Source organism: Saimiri boliviensis, chromosome 3, assembly GCF_048565385.1.
Source record: "Saimiri boliviensis isolate mSaiBol1 chromosome 3, mSaiBol1.pri, whole genome shotgun sequence".
Taxonomy (NCBI): domain Eukaryota; kingdom Metazoa; phylum Chordata; class Mammalia; order Primates; family Cebidae; genus Saimiri; species Saimiri boliviensis.
Window position 1 is genome coordinate 120679609 of NC_133451.1, and position 18615 is coordinate 120698223.

Consider the following 18615-nt stretch of genomic DNA (forward strand, 5'->3'; position numbering starts at 1 on the left):
CTTTCAGACTTTTTGACGTAGGTGTTAAGGGCTATGAAGTTTTCTGTTAGCACCTCCTTAGTTGTAGCTCAGAGGTTTTGATAGGTTGTGTAATTTAAATATGACATTGAGTTTGATAAGTTTTTACATTTCTATCTCAGTTTGCTTTTGGACCCAGTGCTCTTTCAGGAGCAGGTTATTTAATTTCCATGTATTTGTGTGGTGTTGAAGGTTCCTTTTGGAGTTTATTTCCAGTTTTATTCCACTGTTGATATGATAGCGTGCTTGATATAGTTTCAGTTGTCTGAAACTTCCTGAGGGTCGTTTTATGGCCTATCATATGGTCTATACTGGAGAAAGTTCCATGCATTCTTGAATAGAATGTGTACTCTGTGGTTGTTGGATGAAGCGTTCTGTATATATCTGTTAAGTCTATTTATTCCAAGGTATAGTTTAAATCCATTGTATCTTTCTTGACTTTCTGTCTTGATGACCTGTCTAGTGCTGTCAGTGGAGTATTGAAGTCCCCCACTATTATGGTGTTGCTGTCTACCTCATTTCTTAGGTCCATTGGTAATTGTCTTATAAATTTGGGAACTCCAGTGTTAGCTGCATATATGTTTAGGATCGTGGTATTTTCCTGTTGGACAAGGCCTTTTACCATTATGTAATATCTTTCTTTGTCTGTTTTAACTGCTGTTGCTTTAAAGTTTCTTTTGTCTGATCTAAGAACAATTATCCCTGCTCAGTTTGGTGTCCTTTTGTATGAAATGCCTTTTTCCAGTAAAAACTTTAAGTTTCTGTGAGTCCTTATGTGTTAGGCAAGACTCCTGAAGGCAGCAGATGGTTGGTTGGTGAGTTCTTACCCATTTTGCAGTTCTTACCCATTTTGCAGTTCTGTATCTTTTTACCCATTTAGGCCATTTACATTCGATGTCAGTATTGAAATGTGAGGTATCATTGCAATCATCATGCCCTTTGTTGCCTGCATACTTTGTGTTGTTTTGTTTTGTTTTTGCTTTTTACCTTGTATTTTTGTTTTATTGGTTTTGTGTGATTTATGCGTTAAAGAGATTCTGTTTGCATGTGATTCCAGGATTTTGTTTCAAGATTTAGAGCTCCTTTTATAGCGGTTCTTGTAGTGGTGGTTTGGTAATGGTGAATTCTGTCAGTGTGTGTTTGTCTGAAAATGACTGTATCTTTCCTTCTTAAATAATGCTTAGTTTCACTGGATGCAAAATTCTTGGCAGCTAACTATTTTGTTTGAGGAGGCTGAAGATAGGGGGGCATCAATCCCTTCCAGCTTGTAGGGTTTATGCAGGTAAATCTGCTTTTAATCGGGTAAGTTTTGTTTTACAGGTTACCTGGTGCTTCTGTCTCACAGCTCTTAAGAGTCTTTCTTTCCTCTTAACTTTGGATAATTTGATGGCAATATGCCTAGGCAAAGACCTTTTTGTGATGAATTTCCCAGGTCTTCTTCATGCTTCTTGTATTTGCATGCCTAGGTCTCTATCTAGGCCAGGGAAGTTTTCCTCAGTTATTTCCCTAAATATGTTTTCCAAACTTTTAGAATTTTCTTCTTCCTCAGGAATACCAATTATTCTTAGGTTTAGTCATTTAACATAATCCCATAATTTGTGGAGGCTTTGTTCATAATTTCTTATTCTTTTTTCTTTGTCTTTGTTGGGTTGGGTTACTTCAAAGTCCTTATCTTTGAGCTCTAAATTTCTCTCTTCTACTTGTTCAATTCTATGGCTGAGACTTTCCAGAGCATTTTACATTTCTAAAAGTATGAACAAAGTTTCCTGAATTTTGGATTGTTTTTTTCTTTAAGCTGTCTGTTTCCTTTAATATTTCTCCATTCACTTCTAGTATCATTTTTTTGGATTTTTTTTTCCCCACCCCCACAGGGCTTTGCCTTTCTCTGGTCCCTCCCTAAGTAGCTTAACTAACCTCCTGAATTCTTTTTCAGGGGAATCAGGGATGTCTTCTTGGGTGGAATCCATTGCTGGTGAACTAGTGTGATTTTTGTGGGGTGTTGATACGCCTTGTTTTGCCATATTACCAGGGTTGGTTTTCTGGTTCTTTCTCATTGGGCTAGGCTGTGTTAGAGGCAAGGTCTAGAGCTGAAGGCTGTTCTGATTTTTGTCCCATGGGGTGTTCCCATGGTGTAGTATTCTCCCCGTTCTCCTGTGGATGTGGCTTCCTGTGAGCTGACTGCAGTGATTGTTGTCTCTTCTGGATCCAGCCATCTGGTGAGTCTACCTGGTTCTGGGCTGATACTGGGGATTGTTAGCACAGAGTCCTGTGATGTGAACCATCTATGGATCTCTCAGTTGTGGATACCAGTGCCTGTTCCGGAGGAGGTGGTGTAGGGTGCAGCGAACCCATGAGGGTTCATAATTTTGTTGATTTAGAGGTCTATTTTTGTGCTGATTGGCCTCCTGCCAGGAGGTGGCACATCCCAGAAAGCATCAGCTGCAGTAGTGTGGAGAAAAACCATTGGTGGGTGGGGCCTTAGAACTCCCAAGATTATATGCACTTTGTCTTTCCCTACCAGGGTGGGTAGGGAAGGACCGTCATGTAGGGCAGGGCTAGGTGTGTGTGAGCTCAGACTCTCCTTGGGCAGGTCTTGCTGTGGTTGCTGTGGTGGGTGGGGATGAGACTCCCAGGTCACTGGTGTTGTGTACCTAGGATTATGGCTGCCTCTGCTGGGTCTTGCAGGTTGTCAGGGAGGTGGGGGAAAGCTGGCAGTCACAGGCCTCACCCAGCTCCCAGGAAACCTGAAGGGCCAGTCTCACGCCCATGATGCCCCCTGCAGCATCCCCGAGTCTGCTTCCAGGTGAATGACGAATCGGGCTCGGGAACTTGCTGGAGGGTTTCCTTCTTTCAGCTTCAGCTTCTCCATTGGGGACGTTTTCCACTTCCACAGCTGAGTCTCTCATAGTATTTGGGGTGTCTCTGGGGTCCTGAGGAAGGGGTCTGTTTTCTTCAGAGGGTCTGTCAGTCATCTCAGTATTGCTGGTTTGTTCTTGGAGTCAATCTGGAGCAAAAATTCACAGTGGAAGCCTCCACATGCTGCTCTGACTGGAGCTGCCACCTACTCCTGCCTTTCGTCTGCCTTGATCTGTAAGTAGATTCCTAATTATGGAATTTGTGATTATTTTAAGTTACTTACGGCAATTGTGTTCAGATCTTATTTTGCCACTAAAACTGCCTTGGAAATACATTCTCTACCACTCATACTAAGTGTGGTTATAGTGATGCAATTGCATAACAGTTTCTCCAGAAATAATTCAGAATTCTCGGACAGTTTTTATTTGTGTCATTCTTTGGTTTATTTGGACATATTTCGTTTTCCCGTGAATTATACTTGACCTTGTACAGAAATGTAACCAAATAATTGAAAAGGAATTTTCTATTCATTATACTAGTTATTTAATCTCTGAAATGATTATATAAAATAAATTTCTTCAGAGCATAAGAAATAGCACATATAAAAATGCCTTTAAGAACTTGAAAAAAAAATGTTTTCAAGAGGAGTTTTGGTTGTCTGCTTTAGCTTGGTTTGTTTTTACTAAGCTCATTGGTAATTTCTGTCCAACACCCAGCATGACTGAGTCTAGTTGAGTTGGACGGGGTTTGTGTACTGAGTCTGAAGGTTAAAATCCAAAATACATGTTGAATTCCATCTCAGAGGTTATATTTACCACAAAGTTGTATGTTTTTCATGGCATATAATATGCCTGTCCCAAGTGTGGGTATTCTTTCTACCAAAAGCACTACATTAAAAAGGATCATTTCTATATCCCATGCCAAACATGCCTCCCTGTGAATTTTAGATAACTCATTTCCCACAAGGGTGGTGGCTATGAAGGCCAGCTTTGTTGTTTTTAGTTTCATGGGATTTTCTTCCAGGAACTGGAATATAAAGAGTATGGCCATGATGTGAACTTAAATGACGATAAGTCCCAGGCTTGCTTTGAGGAGTTACCACTGATATACATATGCACACACCCACGTGCAACAAAAACTTCAGAGGCCGAATGACAGCACCAGCAGCTTTATGTATGACCCTGATTGGAGGCACTGCACAGGTGTGAGAACTGGGGATATTGTTTGGATGTTTTGTCTTTTCTGACTCTCATGATGACATGTGATTCACCCAATGTTGGAGGTGGGGTCTAGCGGGAGGTGTTTGTGTTATGGGAGCAGATCTCTCATGAATGGCTTGATGCCCTCCCCATGGAAATGAGTGATTTATTGCTCTATTAGTTTAGCTGGTTAAGAGTCTGGGACCTCCCTCTTCTCTTGCAATGTGAAACACCAGCTTCCCCTTTGCCTTCCACCACGAGTAAAAGCTCCCAGAGGTCTGACCACTAGTTGAGCAGGTGATGGTGCCATGCTTGTATTGCCTGCAGAACTGTGAGCCAAAGAAACCTCTTTTCTGAATAAGTTACCCAGTCTCAGATATTCCTTTACAGCAATAAAAAATGGACTAACACAACTGGGAAGTCCCGTCCTTGGGAAGAGCTGTCCCTAATCTTTTTGACAACAGAGACTGGTTTCCATCTTGGGCAGCTTTATCCCAAAACCAGTTGGGATGGTTTTGGGATGAAACTGTTCTACCTCAGATCATCAGGCAATAGTTAGATTCTCATAAGGAGTGCACAAGCTAGATCCCTCACATGTGCAGTTGACAACAGAGTTTATGCTCCTGTCAGAATCTAATGCTGGCTGATGTAACAGGAGGCAGGTCTCAGGTGGTAATGCTCACTTTCCTGCCACTTACCTCCTGCTGTACAGCCCAGTTCCTAGCAGGCCGCAGACTAGTCTCAGTCCATGGCCTGGGGGGTTAGGGACCCCTGCTCAGGAAGGTAAGAGCCAAAGGCAATTGTAGTGCCAGCAAAGAATTCTACCAGGTGCATTAGGAGATGGCTTAACACCTTTGGAATCCAGGGTCCTCTGCTAGAAGGACATTCTACCGAACCTGCAGGCCAAAGTTCCTGTGCATGTAAGGGGCTTATTTTAGGTAGCCCAGGGGTTGTGGTCCTCCACTTATGAACCCCAAATATGTCTGGGGTAAGACATGAAAGGAGAGGGAAGATTGTTGGGCATGGAGAATTGTCTCTGAAATGCTGCAGAAGAGGCAAGAGAGTCACCCCTGTGTAACACATAAGAATTACAATAAAGAATTGAATTTTGATCTTTTTCATGGACTGGTAATCTACACGACATGTACTAAGAATGTAAAATATCAATTAGTAAATACTGTATTAACATAATGTAAGAGATGAGGAGACTACTAACATTAATGATAATTTCGGGCATTAAAAAGCAAATATGTACGTATTTTATTCTGAGGGTCTCAAAATACATTATGTCTAGCTAATAATGTAAAAAATTTTCCAGTTCTACCTAATTTTGATGGAGGACAATAATGACTTTTTTTTCAAAATTGAGGCATTAAATGTGTTCCAGGAATACGGACTTTGTCTTAATATTTTACCAATGAAATAATCATTTGGGCTACCTAATGAAAGAATATGATGCCTTTTTGTTTAGATGTTTACATAACAGAAGGGAGTCTAGCTTTAAGACAGGTCAAAATTGTCCATGAATATTTTATAAGACTCCTAGAATGAGTGGAAGATTTTAACCTCTAAGGTCCTTTTGTAATTCTAAAATTCTATGATATTGAAGTGGGATTTAAAAATTGAGTGAAAAGCTGTTCTTGTACAGGGAGAGTTCGATGCTCTCCAGAGGCACATCCAGGTGCAGCGCATAAGATTTGGGTGGATTAAAGTTCTGTTGAATCAACCTGAAGGAAGCAACACTAGTAAGGGTTGAAGTTTTCTCAAAAGAGTTCAATCGATATTGATTTAGTTCAAGCACTGTAAAGTTTAAGTTGTAAAAACTGAGTCAATTTCTATTAATTTGATGTCATAACTTTTATTAAGCATTCTAAATTTTCTATCTTTTTAAAAGAAAACCTGGGCTCTTTCCATGTCAGAAAATAGTTTAAGCAAAAAGATTAAGCTCTGAGTGTTTATATGGAAACATTCATGCACTTGTTGTCTAGCCGGCACTCAGGAAATGTTAGCTGTATTGTACTGAGTCACAAACATGTATTTGACAAGAGTTTGCTTTCCTTCTGTCACTGCAGGAGTATTTGTTTTGTTTATTTCTCTACCCTGGAAACCTGGTGCTTAACAAGTATTAAATGGAAAATCGGCAATTGTGCTGTGGTAAAATAATAATAATATAGTAAAATGCTATTTTAATCATATTCTACTTTCCCCACCAAATTTCCCATAATAATCATACATTTCAGTAATAGCTCACTTTACTTTAGCAAATATGTTCATATTCATGACAGCATCTGGTCACACCTATATAGGTAGATAAGTATTATCATTCTCATCTTATCAATGGGGGAAAAACAGAGGTTCAGGTTCAGGGAGATTAAATAATCCCATTAGTGACTAGGATACACATCCCTGCTTCAAGATTCCCTGTTCAGAACATTTCTAATAAACATGAGGGTTTATGCCAGCTTCAGAGGTACAGATCAAGAGAAGAGAAAGGCTGAACAATTTCTTCTCCATTTGATGACTTTTTGCTTGCTTTTGCTTTGATTTTGTGTCTTCTATAAACCTGCAGTGTAATCTCTATTTCTTCAGTATCTACTTGCAATCATTGTTACATTTTTATGTTATTTGTGGATGAAAATGGTAAGAACTATTTCTTTCACTCCAGTAAGACGATCCAACTTTCTAAATGTAAGATTTTTCCAAAGACACTTGTTCATGATGGATCTAGGGCAGGGGGAGGAGAGTCAAGAAAGCGATTGTTCCTATAGTAGTAAAATGTTCCAACGAATTGAAACACATCGTTGTCTACATGGTTTTTGAAATTTCCTTTAAGAAGTTTGCTTCAGTGGTTAGCTGTGCAGTGAAAAATTCTTCCCCACATATAAACAAATTTTCTCGGGGTCTATGTGAAGCCTGTTACATCACATATTTCTGGTCTGTATGAAAATGAAGGACATCTGCTTCTTTGCTTCTTGAGTAGTACTTAGAACATTAAAAAATTGCATTCTCCTCACTCGTCTTTCCTCCAACCTCTTCTGAAGAATTGCACTTAAACTTGAAGAGAATAGTAATTACCTAGGCCACTTAAATTAAAGACGTTAGGAAGATTAACCTCTTCTCTTGCTTTTGTAGTAATCGTTTTAAGTACTTTGTTTTTTTAGGAAGAAATTTTTTAGGTCTAAAATAGCAGGTATAGGACCATTTATTAACCTCTTATTCAACCAGGTGATTTGGAACAAAGAGAACAATGGACACCATTCTTACTCCAGAATAGTTTATGATCTAATTTGGCAGGACACAATAAACAAGTGTGGTACAGTGAGAGAGTCATTTCATGGTAACACATATTTGTGTGAGAATGTGGCAGGTCCGGGACTGTTTCTTGATCTTATCTAAGTGAGACCTCTCTAAATTAAGCAAGAATAGTATTGTTATCTAGGGAACACTGTGAGGAAAAGGTGTATCTAGGGAGGGATTTTAATGGAGGCATATGATTTAGGAATTAGAGGATTTTTCCATGAACATCAAAAGGTGTCACCAAAGGCAAAGATGTATGAATGAGCAAGCTGTATTCAGAGTATAGGGAAATGGGCCAGATGAGCTGGAGTCGAAGGTCCAATTTGAGAACAAGATGAACTCAGCTAGCTTATGTTAGATTATAGGGGGCCTTTGAGATTCCTTTGCCCCTGTGGTACTGTCCTATTGCTAAATGCACAATAATTGTCAGATTGTAATATTCCCTGTAACTCACTTTTTTGTACCTTATTTTTCAGATATTTATCGATCAATAACATGTCTGAATTATGGATTATTCTCACAAATCAGTGTTTGGTTTCTATCTTTTCTATAAAAAATGTGTTTTACCTTTGAAAACAAGTCTTTTTTGCTCTGCATTGATTCTTTTATTTTATTTATTTTATTACTTTAAGTTCTGGGATACACATACAGATCTTGCAGGATTGTTGTAAAGGTGCACACGTGCCATGGTGGTTTGCTGCCCCCATCCCCCCATCACCCACATCAGGCATTTCTCCCAATGTTATGCTTACCCAGCCTCCCCACTCCCTGCTGTCCCTCCCCTAACTCTGCACCCCCCAACAGAACCCAGTGCGTGATGTTCCCCTCCTGTGCCCATGTGTGCTTATTGTTCATCATCCACCTGTGAGTGAGAACATGTGGTGTTTGGTTTTCTGTTCTTGTGTCAGTTTGCTGAGAATGATGGTTTCCAGATTCATCCACGAACATATGTGTGCATGGGTATTTATAATAGAATGATTTATAATCCTTTGGACATATACTGAATAATGGGATTGCTGGGTCAAAATGAATTTCTATTTCTAGGTCCTTTAGGAATCGCCATACTGCTTTCCACAATGGTTGAACGAATTTACACTCCCACCAACAGTGTAAAAGTGTTCCTATTTCTCCACATCCTCTCCAGGATCTGTTGTCTCCAGATTTTTTAATGATCACCATTCTAACTGGCCTGAAATGGTATCTCAGTGTAGTTTTGATTTGCATTTCTCTAATGACCAGAGATGATGAGCATTTTTTCATATATTTATTAGTCTCATCTATGTCTTCTTTTGAAAAGTGTCTGTTTATATCCTTTGTCCACTTTTGATTAGGTTCGTTTTTTCTTGTAAACCTGTTTTAGTTTTTTGTAGATTCCGGATAGCAGTCCTTTGTCCGATGGGTAGTTTGCAAAATTCCTTTTCCATTCTGTTGGTTGCCAGTTCACCCTAGTGATTGTTTCTTTTGCTATGCATAAACTCTTCAGTTTAATTAGATCCCATTTGTCTATTTTGGCTTTTGTTGCCAGTACTTTTGGTGTTTTAGTCATGAAGTCCTTGCCTGTGCCTATGTCCTGAATGGCTTTGCCTAGGCTTTCTTCTAGGGTTTTTATGGTGTTAGGTCTTATGTTTAAATCTTTAATCGAACTGGAGTAAATTTTTGTATAAGGTGTAAGGAAGGGGTCCAGTTTCAGTTTTCTGCGCATGGCTAGCCATTTTTCCCAACACCATTCATTAAACATGGAATCCTTTCCCCATTGCTTGTTTTTGTCAAGTTTGTCAAAGATCAGATGGTTGTAGATGTGTGGCATTACTTCTGAGGTCTTGGTTCTGTTCCATTGCTCTATATCTCATTTTTGGTACCAGTACCATGCTGTTTTGATTACTGTAGCTTTGAGAATGGTTTGAAGTCAGGTAGTGTGATGCTTCCAGCTTTGTTTATTTTGCTTAGGATTGTCGTTTTATGGGCTCTTTTTTTTATTCCATATGAAGTTTAAAGTGTTTTTTTTTTTCTAGTTCTGTGAAGAAGGTCAGTGGTAGCTTGATGGGGGATAGCACTGAATCTATAAATTACTTTGGAAAGTAGGGCCATTTTAAAGATACAGATTTTTCCTGACCGTAAGCATGGAATGTTTTTCCATCTGTTTGTGTCCTCTCTTATTTTCTTGACTAGTGGTTTGTAATCCTCCTTGAAGAGGTCCTTCACAGCCTTTGTTAGTTGTATTCCTAGGCATTTTATTTTCTTTGTGGCAATCATAAATGGGAATTTACTCATTATTTGGCTCTCTGTCTTTTACTGGTGTATAGGAATGCTTGTGATTTTTGCACATCGATTTTGTATTGTGAGACTTTGCTGAAGTTGCTTATCAGCTTAAGGAGATTTTGGGCCGAGACAATGGGATCTTCTAAATATACAATCATGTCAGCTGCAAATAGAGACAATTTAACTTCTTTTTTTTCCTAATTGAATACGCTTTATGTCGTTTTCTTATCTGATTGCTCTAGCTAGAACTTCCAATACTATGTTGAATAGAAAGGGTGAGAGAGAGCACCTTTGTCTAGTGCCAGTTTTCAATGGGAATGCTTCCAGTTTTTGTTCATTAAGTTAGATGTTGGCTGTGGGTTTGTCATAAATAGCTTTTTTTATTTTGAAATATGTTCCATTGATACCTAGTTTATTGAGAGGTTTTTTTTTTAGCATAAAGGGCTGTAGAAGTTCATTGAAGGCCTTCTCTGCATCCTTTGAGATGATGTGTTTTTTTACTTTGTTTATGTGATGGATTACATTTATAGATTTATGTATGCTGAACCAGGCTTGCATCCCCACGGTGAAGCCTACTTGATTGTGATGGATAAGCTTCTTGATGTGCTGTTGGATTCAGTTTGCCAGTATTTTATTGAAGATTTTTGCGTCAATGTTCATCATGGATATTGACCTGAATTTTTTTCTTTTAGGTGTATGTCTGCCAGGTTTTGTCTGAGGATGATGATGGTATCATAAAATATGTTAGGGAGTATTCCTTCCTTTTGTATTGTTTCAAAGAGTTTTAGAAGGAGTGATATGAACTCCTCTTTGTACATCTGGTAGAATTCTGCTGCAAACCCATCTGGGCCTGGACTTTCTTGGTTGGTAGGCTATTAATTGCTGCCTCAACTTCAGACCTTATTGTTGGTCTATTAAGGGCTTTAACTCCTTCTTGATTTAGTCTTGGAAGGGTGTAAGTGTCCAGGAGTTTATCCATTTCTTCCAGATTTACTGGTTTGTATGCATAGAGTTGTTTGTAGTAATCTCTGATGGTAGATTGTATTTCTTTGGAATTGGTGGTGATACCCTTTTTATCATTTGTATTGCATCCATTTGAGTCTTCTCTCTTTCCTATGTCATTAGTATGGCTATCTTGTCTATTTTGTTGATCTTTTGAAAAAACCAACTGCTTGATTTACCAATTTCTTGAAGAGTTTTTCTTTGTCTCTATCTCCACTTCTGCTCTGATCTTAGTTACTTCTTGTCTTCTGCTAGGTTTTGAATTTTTTTGATCTTGCTCCTCTAGCTCTTTCCATTTTGATGATAGGGTGACGATTTTAGATCTTTCCTCACTTCCAATGTGGGCATTTATTGCTATAATTTTTTCTGTAGTCACTGCTTTAAATGTGTCTAAGAAATTTTGGCATGTCTTGTCTTCGTTCTCATTGGTTTCAAAGAACATCTTTATTTCTGCCTTCATTTCATTGTTTATCTTGTTGCTGTTCTGGAGCAAGTTGTTCAGTTTCCATGTACTTGTGTGGTTTTGAGTGACTTTCTTAATCCTGAGTTCTAATTTGATTTCACAGTGTTCTGAGAGATTGTTAAGATTTTCGTTCTTTTGCATTTGCTGAGGAGTGACTTACATCCAATTATGTGGTCAGTTTTAGACTAAGTATCATGCAGTGCTGAGAAGAATATATATTCTGTGGATTTGGGGTGGAGATTTCTGTAGATGTCTGTTAGGTCCACTTGGTCCAGATCTGCGTTCATGTCCCGGATATCCTTGTTGATTTTCAGTCTTGTTGATCTGTCAAATAGTGACAGTGGAATGTTAGTCTCTCACTATTATTGTTTGGGAGTCTAAGTCTCTTTGTGGGTCATTAAAAACACCGCATGTTCTCACTCATAGACGACTGTTGAACAATGAGAACACATGGACACAGGGAGGGGAGCACTACACACTGGGGTCTGTCGGGGGCAAATAGGGGAGGCACAGCAGGGGGTGGGTAGTTGGGGAGCGATAGCATGGGGAGAAATGCCAGATACAGGTGAAGGGGAGGAAGGCAGCAAATCACACTGCCATGTTGTACCTATGCAACAATCTTGCATGTTCTTCACATGTGCCCCAAAACCTGGAATGCAATTTTTAAAAAAGGGAGTATTCCTTCTTTTTGTATTGTTTCAAAGAGTTTTAGAAGGAGTGATATGCTTTATGTATCTGGGTGCTTCTGTATTGGGTGCATACATATTTAGGATAGTTAGCTCTTCTTGCGTTGATCCTTTTACCGTTATATAAAATACCTTGTCTCTTTTGATCTTTGTTGGTTGAAAGTCCATTTTATCAAACCAGGATTGCAACCCCAGCTTCTTTTTGCTCTCCATTTGCTTGGTAAATCTTCTTCCATCCCTTTATTTTGAGTCTATGTGTGTATTTGCACATGAGATGAGTCTCCTAAATACAGCACAACAAAGGATCTTGACTGTTTATCCAGTTTGTCTGTGTCTTTCAATGGGTGCATTTAGACCATTTATATTTAACATTAATATTGATATGTGTGAATTTGATCCTGCCATTTTGTCACTGGTTGGTGGTTTTGCCCGTTAGTTGATGCAGTTTCTTCATTATGTCCTTGGTCTTTACCTTTTGATACATTTTTGTAGTGGCTGGTAGTGGTTGTTCCTTTCCATGTTTAGTGCTTCTTTCAGGAAGACCTGTATGGCAGGTCTGGTGGTGATAAAATCTCTCAGCAGTTGCTTGTCTGTAAAGGATTTTATTTCTCCTTCACTTATGAATCTTAGTTTGACTGGATATGAAACTCTGGGTTGAAAGTTCTTTTCTTTAAGGATGTTGAATATTGGCCCACACTCTCTTCCGGCCTGTAGGGTTTCTGCTGAGAGATCCACTGTAAGTCTAATGGGCTTCCATTTGTTGGTGACCCAACCTTTCTCTCTAGCTGCGCTTAACATTTTTTCCTTCATTTCAACCCCGGTCAATCTGATGATTATGTGCCTTGGGGTTGCTCTTTTTGAGAAATATCTTTGTGGTGTTCTCTGTATTTCCAGAATTTGAATGTCGGCCTGCCTTGCAAGGTTGGGGAAGTTCTCTTGGGTAATATTCTGAAGTGTGTTTTCCAGCTCGGATTCATTCTCCCTGCCACATTCAGGTACGTCGATCATGCATAGATTTGGTTTTTTCACATAATCCCTTAGGTCTTGTAGTCTTTATTCATTTCTTTTCACTCCTTTTTTCCTCTAATGTGGCCTTCTCCTTTTATTTCATTGAGTTGATCTTCAATTTCTGATATTCCTTCTTCCACTTTATTGATTAAACTATTAAAACTGGCATGTGATTTGTGAAGTTCTCCTGCTGTGTTTTTCAGCTCTATTAAGTCGTTTATGTTCTTTTCTAAGCTGGTTATTCTAGTTAGAATTTTGTCAAACCTTTTTTCAAGGTTTTAAGTTTCTTTGCATTGGATTAGAACAAGTTTCTTTAGCTCGGTTGAAGATAGTTATTACCCACCTTCTGAAGCCTGCTTCTGTCAGTTCATCAAACTCATTCTCCAACATGGTTTGTTCCCTTGCTTGTGAGGAGTTGTTTGCTTGTTTGTCGAGTATACTTGTCAGTCAGGACACTCATACACCTATGGTTTATGATTAACTCTTTTACCTCTGCTAGGAATTAACACGGAAAATTCACATTTGATTGACAAGAATGAGAATCATGTCTCAAGAATTAAAAAATAACTGAATCCTTTATTACTAAAAGAATGCTCAACTCAAGTGGACACAGATCACTCATTTTGACTGCATTTGCTATCGGACTTAGAGACAACTTTTTCAAAATATGCAGCTAAAACTGTCCCTGCTTAAAGTGCTAGACAATTTTTTCAAAGTATTTTGAAAAAGTTGTGTGCTCTACAAATAAAAAGCCACTTCTGTTTTAACTTATGGGCCCCAGGATAAATTGGAGCTGCTTGCAGAGAGCATAGGAGACACATGAGTCCTTTACAGGCCTCTTGGCTGCCTCTGAGGGTGAAATGAGAGTGTGAAGCACTTTGCGAGGTGGCCAGGCCCAAAGCTAGGCTAGAAACAAAGCAGAGCTTCTTTTTGTTGCTGTGTCCCCAGTCATCATGGGCCATGTCTGAAAGAATTAATCACATATCATATGCAAGTATGCTCTCTGTTTGACTGTGCTGTTGTTTTTAATGAGAGCATCATTGAAGATGCTTTAACCTGATAGCACTGCCTATTTTTTTCTACCTAATAATGCGGGGGCTGGAGGAGGAGCCAGTGTTGGTCGAGAAGGGGGAAGGATGTACGTGTGAACTAGGAAAACGTGTATCTCCCTTTGGAGCATGGATGGGTCCAAAGCCCTCCTCGTACTACTAAATATTTCACTGAACACTACCAGTTGTGTGTCTAGACTGTGTGTGTGTGTGTGTGTGTGTGTGTGTGTGTGTGTGTTTGTATGTGTGTCTGTCTCCAGGCCTGAGCAGCACCTCCTTCTTTCTGTGGTAGCATGATGGAATCGAATATCTTTTAATGTTGAATTCAATTCAGTAAAGCCCTTGTTAGTTCATTTGCTGTAAAATTGAGCCTTGGAGAGGCAGTGCACCCTCTGAAATTAGAGGTGAGGCAATTTGGATTTGATTTCCAACCCACTGCCAGTCAGCCAGACACTCACTTTCAATTGACAAGCCTTAGCCGAGTCCCTTTCTGTCTTTGTTTTTCGATTTCTGCACAGGGATTTATGTGGGCCTTAAGGCCCACTGAGAACCAATCCCTCTTCCAGCACAGTGCCTGGATTTTTGAGTACACTTGTAAATCAGGACTTTCATACACCTATGATTTTTGATCAACTCTTTTATCTCTGCTAGAAATTAACACAGAAAACTCACATTTGATTGACAAGAATCAGAATCATGTCTCAACAATTAAAAAATAACTGAATCCTTTATTACTAAAAGAATGCTCAATGCAAGTGGACACAGATCACTCAAGCTAACTTCATCATCTATAGCACTTAGAGTCAACGTTTTGAAAATACACAGCTAAAATATTCAGTTTCCGCTGTGTATTTTGAGAGAGTGGAGTGTTCTACAAATAAAAAGTTACTTTTGTTTTTACGTTTGTTCCCCAGGAGACATGGGAGTTCTTTTCAGAGAGCACGGGAGACACATGAGTTCTTTGCAGTCCACTTGTCTGCCTCTGAAGGTGAAATGAGAGTGCGAAGCACTATGGGATGTGGCCAAGTACACAGGTAGGCTCAATGGATAGCAGAGCTGCTGTCTTGATGATGTGGCCAAAGTCATCATGAGCCACGTCTGAAAGAATTTATCACATTTTATATGAAAGTGCGTTCTCTGATGGTGCGGTTGTTTATACTGAGAGTATCGCTGACAATCCTGTAACCTGATAGCCCTGCCTAATTGTGCTCTACGTAAAAATAGATCGGATTGAGGTGGAAGCACTGTAAGGGGAGAAGACAGGAGAATGGCCTTGTGAATTGGGAAAACGTGTCCCATCCTTTGGAGCATGGATGGATTCATAGCCCTCCTCTTACTACTAAGTATTTGGCTGGATGCTACCAGATGTGTGTCTAGCCTGTGTGTGGTGTGTGTTTGTGCGTGTGTGTGTGTGTGTGTGTGTGTGTGTTTTTCTGCCTCCAAGACTCAGCAGCAAATCTTTCTTCCAGTGGTAGCATTTTATTCAGAATCTTGGATAACCCCAGCCCTACTAAAAACACAATACGAGTATGTTATAAGAAGTTTCTGTTGATGATTGGTGAGAGGGTGGTGATTGAAAACAGCTCATTTCCCATTTACTACTGAGTTCAGGTCACCTTTGCCGAAGAGGTTTCTTGACTCTTCTGTTGGAGCAGAAACTCCTAAGGTAATCAAAGCTTTTCAAGAGTTTCAGGCTGAAAGTCAATGTCTCACAGGTTACACCCAAAGTTAAAATTAGAACTGGGCAAAATTTCATTAGACACAAGAGGCCAAAGAAAGTTCAGATGAAATCTAATATCTTTTATTGTTGACTTCAATCCAGTAATGCTCTTGTTAAGACATTTACCTGTGAATTTGGGGAAGGGGGGACAGTACACAATCTGCAATTAGAGGTCCAGATATTTGACTTTGATTTCCAGCCCTGTGCCAGTCAGTGAGCCACTCACTTTCCAGTGACAAGCCTTAGGCGAGACACTTTCTGTCACTGTTTCTCGATTTCTGCACAGGGACTTATGTGGGCTGTAATGCCCACAGAGAAACGATCCCTTTTCCAGCTGAGTGCCTGGATTTTTGAGTATATTTGTCAATCTGGACTTTCATAAACCTATGGTTTTGGAATAATTCTATTACCTGTACTGGAAATTGACAAACAAAATTGACAGTACATTGAAAAGAGGAGAATCAGTTGTAAAGAAATCAAATATAACTGATCTTTTATTACTAAAAGAATGCTCAACTCAATGGGACAGAGATCACTCATTTTGACTTCATGAGCCATGGCACTAAGAGACAAACTTTGAAAACACAGCTACAGCGGTCCATGCCGTAAGTTCTAGAGAAGTTTCCCAGATTACAGGGCTAAAACAGTCCCCGCTTTAAAGTGCTTTAGCTATCAGTGCTTTATCACTTAAATTGAGGACCATTGTAGCTGTGTATTTTAAAAAAGTTATGGGCTCTTCAAAGAAAAAGCTACTTTTGCTGTGACTTTGGGTCCAAAGGGAAATGGGAGTCTTTTTAAGTCAGCAGGGATGACACCTGAGTCCTTTGCAGTCCTCTTGTCTGCCTCTGAGGGTGAAATGAGAGTGGCCCCTGTCATCGTGAGCCATGTCTGAAAGAATTATTGACATTTCCTATGAGAATGGACGTGAGAATTAGGGAAAGGTGTGTCTTCCTTTGGAGCATGGACGGGTTCAAAGCACACATCATACCACTAATATTTGGCTGAACACTATCAGTTGTGTGTGAGGCCTGTGTTTGTGTGTTTTTTGTGTCACTGTGTGTGTGTGTGTGTGTGTGTCTGTGTGTCTGTGTCAGTGTCTGTTTCTGTTTCTGTGTCTGTGTCTGTGTGTCAGTGTTTCGGTCTCCATTCCTGAGCAGCAAATCTTTGTTAGCACGTTACTCAGAACCGTGGATAAAACCCAGCACTCCTGAAAACACAATCCATGTATGTTTGAAGAAATTTTTATTTATGATGAGTGAGAGGGTGGTGATTGAAGCCAGCTCATTTCCCTTTGACCACTGAGGCCAGATCTCTCAGGTTAGAAGCAAAGTGAGAATTTCAACCAGGCACATTCTCCTTAGAGACAAGGGGCCAAAGACTGGGCCAATGGAATCTAATTTCTTTTCATGTTGACTTCAATCCAGTCAAGCTCTTGTTAAGCCATTGAAGTGTAATATTGGGCCTGGGGGATGCAGTGCACCTTGTGGAATTAGAGGTCCGAAGATTTGGATTTGATTTCCAGCCCTCTGCCAGTCAGTCAGCCACGCACTTTCAAGTAACAAGCTTTAGGCGAGTCCATTTCTGTCTCTGTTTCCCGATTTCTTCACAGGGATTTACGTGGGCCTTAAGGCCGACTGGGAAAAGATCCCTCTTCCAGCTCAGTGCCTGGTTTCTTGATTTTACTTCTCTATCTGGACTTGAATACACCTAGGGTTTTGGATTGACTCTATTACCTCTCCTAGAAATTAACACACAAAATTGACAGTTGATTGACAAGATGAGAAGCAGTTTTCCAGAATTCAAATAGAACTTAATCCTTTCTTACTAAAAGAATGCTCAACTCAAGGGAACACAGATCACTCGTTTTGACTTCATGAGCTATGGCACTTAGAGACAACTTTTTGAAAATACACAGCTAAAACTGTCCGTGCTTTGAATGCTAGACAAGTTTTTCAGAATACACAGCTAAAACAGTCCCCACTTTAAGTGCTAAAGCACTTTTTGCAACTAAAACCCAATTGGCAAACAACTTAAAACTTTTCTAAACAGGTAAAAGCAACGGAGAGCTGGGACATGCCTGTGAGCACGTCCAGCAGAGATGCCTTGAATAAGGTACGAGGACATAGAATGAACTACATGCCTATAAGCATTGCATGCCAAACAGCTACATAGGCTAGGGCTTAACAAAGTCACTAGCAAACATACTCTTTAACAAGAAAGGAAACTTTAAAAAGGAACTTTTCTACTTCCCACATTTTGTTTTGTTTTTGAGACAGAGTTTCATTCTTATTGCTCAGGCTGGAGTGCAGTGGCACAATCTCGGCTCACTGCAACCTCCGCCTCCCGGGTTTAAGCAATTCTCCTGCCTCAGCCTCCCAAGTAGCTGGGATTACAGGTCCCTGCCACCACGCCTGGCTAAGTTTTTGTATCTTCCGAAGAGATGGAATTTCACCATGTGAGCCAGGCTGGTTTTGACTGTCTAGCCTCAAGCAATCCACTCATTTGGGCCTCCCAAAATGCTGGGATTACTGGCGTGAGCCACCACATCCAGCCCACTTAGTTGTTAATATTCACCTGAACTGATTTATGACATCAATTCTTATTTGCGTTAGTTGAAGTATTTAGAAATGTAGGTCCAGGAAGTTGGAGGATCAGCACCTGAGTAAGTAGTCATGTTTCCTGGTCTAAAGCAAAGGGAGGCTGGACACCGTGGCTCATGCTTGTAATCCCAGCACTTAGGGAGGCCAATGCAGGTAGATCACTTAAGGTCAGGAGTTTGAGACCAGCCTGGCGAAGATGGTGAAACGCCCCACCTGACTCTAGTGCTCATCTCTGCCACAGTCTGTGGATTGCTGTATCTGGAGCCAGTTCCAGCCCTGAAGCCAGTGCATCTGCTAAACTGGCTCCCCAGTAACAACTGACTTGGAACAGTTGATGTGCTCAGCTCCCTCCTGTGTTTAATCCAAACCAGCTCAGGAACATACTTGCTGCCTTTCTTGGAAGCAGTAGACTGGATCCAGGAACTGCCTGAGTGCAGAGTTTCTGCCCTTGCTTGGAA

At 40.1% G+C, this 18615-nt stretch overlaps 1 long non-coding RNA gene across 1 annotated transcript in view; it reads left to right on the forward strand.

The window, feature by feature from the left end:
* Window positions 1-18615, forward strand: part of LOC141584043 (uncharacterized) — a 62797-nt gene that overhangs the window by 13702 nt on the left and 30480 nt on the right. The window contains exon 3 of the long non-coding RNA XR_012516946.1: window positions 14752-14871. This is a non-coding gene — a long non-coding RNA (uncharacterized LOC141584043). The remainder of the gene's footprint in view (window positions 1-14751; window positions 14872-18615) is intronic.